This window comes from Podarcis cretensis (genome assembly GCF_951804945.1).
Source record: "Podarcis cretensis genome assembly, chromosome: 18".
In the NCBI taxonomy this organism is placed as follows: Eukaryota; Metazoa; Chordata; class Lepidosauria; order Squamata; family Lacertidae; genus Podarcis; species Podarcis cretensis.
This window is the reverse complement of record NC_137188.1, coordinates 1,562,492-1,567,995: the sequence shown is the minus strand read 5'-3', so window position 1 is coordinate 1,567,995 and position 5,504 is coordinate 1,562,492.

The window sequence follows — 5,504 nt, the reverse complement described above, 5'->3', positions numbered from 1 at the left end:
AAGATGATCGACTATATGGGACTGGCAGAAATGACCGGCAGAATCCAAGACCAGGGAAAAGAGGCGGTGGAAGAAGACTGGAAGAAGTTTAAAGATTATTTGCAGAAATATTGTAAAATTAAGGAATGTTGAAATGATGTTGGACAGAAATTAAGTGGTTACCAGCTGTAATGCAAAGGATGAGCAATAAGTTAAATAAGTAATAATAAGTTATAATAAGGATTTGCTGAGTTCAGAATTTGAACTGGAATACAAAAAGGGGAGGTGAGAGGAGGACTGGGAAATAAGGTAATGGAATAAGTAATAGAAATCATATTTGTTTTGTTTTTTCTTTTTTCTTAATTGTGTATTTTTGTTATCTTTTGTGTATTGGTTTTTTGTATTAAATTGGAAATTCTAATAAATATCTTTAAAAATAAAAAATAAAAAAAGGATCTAGAAATATGGTCAAATTTGAAGTTATCATTGCTAGGCCGAATTGCTGCGATAAAGATGAATGTATTGCCAAGGATGTTGTATTTGTTTCAAACATTGCAAATTTTGGACAAGATGGACTGTTTCAAGAGGTGGCAGAGAGACATTTCTAGATTTGTCTGGCAGGGCAAGAAGCCTCGAATAAAATTTAAGATTTTAACTGACACTAAAGAAAGAGGTGGATTTGCCCTGCCAGACCTGAAGCTTTATTATGAATCAGCCGCCTTTTGCTGGCTGAGAGAATGGCTGCTTCTTGAAAACACGGACATTTTGGACCTAGAAGGTTTTAATAATGTCTTTGGGTGGCATGCATATTTGTGGTATGACAAGGTCAAAGCACATAAAGCGTTTAAAAACCATATTGTCAGGAAAGCACTGTTTAATGTCTGGATAAGATATAAGGACTTGCTTGAAAATAAAACTCCAAGGTGGTTGTCACCAATGGAAGCTAAGGCTCTGAAAAAAACTCAATATGGAGGCAAACTGGCTGAAATATTGGGAAATTTTGGAACAAGAAGGAGACAGATTAAAACTGCAGTTTTGACAAATTAAAAAACAAAGTACGAGACTGGCTTCATTATTATCAAATAAGGGAGGTTTTTAATCTGGATAAGAAAATTGGTTTTCAGGTGGAAAAATCAAAATTGGAAACAGAATTGTTAGATCCTAAAACTAAGAGTTTGTCACGAATGTATAATTTGCTGTTGAAATGGAATACACAGGATGAAACGGTTAAATCTGTTATGATTAAATGGGCACAAGATGTTGGACATAACATTATGATGGCTGACTGGGAACAGTTATGGACCACAGGCATGAAGTTTACGGCATGTAATGCCTTAAGAGAGAATATAATGAAAATGATTTACAGGTGGTACATGACACCAGTCAAGCTTGCAAAAATTTATCATCTGCCCGATAATAAATGTTGGAAATGTAAAGAGATTGAGGGTACATTCTTTCACCTTTGGTGGACGTGCCCAAAGATTAAGACCTTTTGGGAGATGATCTATAATGAAATGAAAAAGGTATTTAAATATACCTTCCAGAAGAAACCAGAGGCCTTTCTCTTGGGCATGGTCGGCCAATTGGTGCTAAAGGAGGATAGAACTTTCTTTATGTACGCCACAACAGCAGCAAGAATACTTATCGCAAAGTATTGGAAAACACAAGATCTACCCACCTGGGAAGAATGGCAGACGAAGGTGATGGACTACATGGAACTGGCTGAGATGACTGGCAGAATCCGAGACCAAGGAGAAGAGTCGGTGGAAGAAGATTGGAAAAAAATTAAAGTTTATCTTCAGAAATATTGTAAAATTAAGGAATGTTAGAAAGATGTTGGAATAGAATTATGTGGTTTTAGCAGAAAAGATATAAAGGATTAAGTAAAAATGAATTGGTGAAAGAAGAGAATGCAAAATCACAATATATTAAGATAAAATATTAAGATAAAAACAAAGCTGGAAAGGATTTGCTGAAATATCTAACTGAATTACAATACAAAAATGGGAGGTATGAGGAGGTCAAGGAAACAAGTGAATGAAAGCAAGTGATGTAAAGGTTTGATCTGGTGTTTTTTTCAATTGTTTGTATTTTTTCCGTCTTTTTTATTTTTATTTTTTATTTTTTCTCTTTGTAATCTTTAAAATTTGAATAAATATTATTAAAAAAAGGAATTAGGAAAGGATTTGTAGACTTCTATAGAGAATTGCACAAAAGAAAGGGGAGATGTAATACAAAAGAAATAGAGGACTATTTAAAGAAGAAAGAGGTGCAGAAAATATCGAATTATAATAAAAATAAATTGAACGAGCCAATTGAAATGGATGAAATTAAAAACGCAGTAAGAGAACTGAAAAGTGGGAAGACACCGGGACCGGATGGATTTAGTGCAAGATATTATAAAGAAATGAATGAAATAAATAAAGAAGTGATGAATAACATCTTAAAAAAGGAAGAAATACCAGAGACTTGGAAAGAAGCCCATATAACTTTCATTCCCAAACAGGACTCAGACTTGACACAAGTTAAGAATTACAGGCCGATCTCACTATTAAATAATGATTACAAAATGTTTGCAAACATTTTAGCGAATAGGATGAAAAGGATTTTAAAGGAAATGATACAGAAGGATCAAGCAGGTTTCCTTCCTGGTAGACAGATGAAAGACAAGATAAGAAATATAACTGATATAATGGAATACCTGTCTAACAGGAAGGATAAACAAGCAATGTTAATTTTTGTGGATGCGGAGAAAGCCTTTGATAATATCTCCTGGGAATTTATGTTAAAAAATCTAGAAATGATGGATATGGGTCAGTCTTTTCTAAATGGTATAAAGACAATATATTCCGAACAAAGAGCAAAATTAATTGTTAATAATGTAATAATGGAAAATATTGCAATAACTAAGGGTACAAGACAAGGGTGTCCTTTATCACCGTTGTTATTCATATCAGTCCTGGAAGTCTTACTAAGCTCAATACGAAACAATGAACGGATAAAAGGTGTGTCAGTTGGCCATAATCAATATAAAGTAAAGGCATTTGCCGATGACTTGGTTATAACGATAGAAGATCCCATAAAGAGGTATTAAAAGAAATAGAAGAATTTGGACAGGTGGCAGGTTTTAAATTGAATAAGAAAAAAACCAAAATAATGGTGAGAAACATAGACCAAGAAACTAGTGAAAGAATACAGCAACAGACTGAGACTGAGGTGGTAAGGAAAGTGAAATATTTAGGGATTGTATTTACTCACAGAAATATTGACTTGTTTCAAAATAATTATGTACCAGTATGGAACAAAGTTAAACGAGACTTAGAGGTGTGGGGTAGAATGAAATTATCATTTTGGGGAAGAATTGCAACGATAAAGATGAGTGTGTTACCGAAAATGCTGTTTTTGTTCCAAGCAATTCCAGTAATTAAAGGAGTTGCAATATTTAAAGAGTGGCAAAAAGTGATTTCAAGATATATCTGGCAGGGCAAAAAGCCGAGAATAAAATTTAAGTTGTTAACAGATTTAAAAGAGAGGGGAAGCTGCGCCCTGCCAGATATGAGATTATATTATGAAGCATCGTGCATATGTTGGTTGAAAGAATGGATGAAATTAGAAAATACAGATTTGTTAGATCTGGAAGGATATGATAATAGATTCGGTTGGCATGCATATTTATGGTATGAAAAAAACCGAGTGCATAAAGGTTTCGAAAATCATATTATTAGAGGATCTCTGATTGATGTATGGGGTAGGTACAAAAACCTACTTGAACCAAAAATACCACACTGGTTATCACCATTAGAGGTGATGAGTGTTAAAAAGATCAATATGACTGGGAGGTGGATAATATATGGAAGTTTAATTGAGAAAGAGGGAAGTAAGTGGAAAATGAAACCATATGAAGAAGTGAAAGAATATGTAAACGATTGGCTGCATTACTTTCAGATTAATGAAATATTTAGAAAAGAGGTTGCAGAAAGAGGCTATTTTGAAAAAGAATCTAGGTTTCAACGAGAAGTATTGAATAATGAAGTTAAAAATTTATCTATGATGTATAAATTATTATTAGAATGGCATTTGAAGGATGAAGAGGTTAAATCAGTTATGATTCAATGGGCCAAAGACTTTGGATATAACATTCAATTTGATGACTGGATAAAATTGTGGAAGGAAGGGATGGGATTTATGGCATGTACCACAATTAAAGCAAATGTTATGAAAATGATATATCGATGGTATATGACACCAGTTAAATTAAGTAAGATGTATAAGGTGAGTAATAAATGTTGGAAATGTAAGGAGAAAGAAGGGACATTTTATCATATGTGGTGGGAATGTAAAAAAATGAAGTGCTTCTGGGAAATGATATATAATGAGATAAAGAAAATACTGAAATGTACATTTGTTAAAAAACCAGAAGCATTTCTATTAGGAATATTAGGTGGTGAAATATAAAGGAACGATCAGAAAGTATTTCTGTATGCAGTAACAGCAGCCAGATCTCTTCTGGCCCAGAAATGGAAACAAGAAGAAATGCCTACGATTGAAGAATGGAGATTGAAATTAATGGATTATGCGGAACTGGACAGATTGACAGGGAGGATTCGCAACCGATGAGACCAAAGATTCATTGAGGACTGGAGTAAATTTACAGAATATATTAAAAATATTTGTGATAATGATATAACATTTGTAAGTTTTCAAGAAGCTCTGTAAGAAGATTTGGTAGAAATATTGTTTCAACAACATGGTAAGATAAGATATATATAGGTAAAAGGTAAAGGTACCCCTGCCCGTATGGGCCAGTCTTGACAGACTCTGGGGTTGTGCGCCCATCTCACTTAAGAGGCCAGGGGCCAGCGCTGTCCGAAGACACTTCCGGGTCACGTGGCCAGCGTGACATCGCTGCTCTGGCGAGCCAGAGCCGCACACGGAAACACCGTTTACCTTCCCGCTGGTAAGCGGTCCCTATTTATCTACTTGCACCCGGAGGTGCTTTCGAACTGCTAGGTTGGCAGGCGCTGGGACCGAGCAGCGGGAGCGCACCCCGCCGCAGGGATTCGAACCGCCAACCTTTCGATCGGCAAGTCCTAGGCGCTGAGGCTTTAACCCACAGCGCCACCTGCGTCCCTTAAGATATATATAGTGCAATATAAATTAAGAAATGTGAAGATTTGTGATAATTACGGAAAATTATCGGACATGTTGATGGAAGTCTAAAAGGAAAAAAAGACGTGATGAGTTTTTGATGTTTAATGTTATAAATTTGTTTTTACTGGAAAATTAATTAAAATCATTAAAAAAAAGGAAAGCAGGATGGAACCTTTTTAAAGAGGAGCAGATGTCTTCTTGAGTTTATTCTCCCAACTCTGGATTCAGCACGGATTTCCCCAGGGGAATAGAGGATGCACAGAGGATGGGGAGAGGGGAGGTGTGGACAGGCCCCCAAACTGTGCAATTCCCTAAATGGAAGTTTTCAGAGCCCCCCCCCCCCCCCGGTTGGAAAAAGGGCAGAGACGAGACGC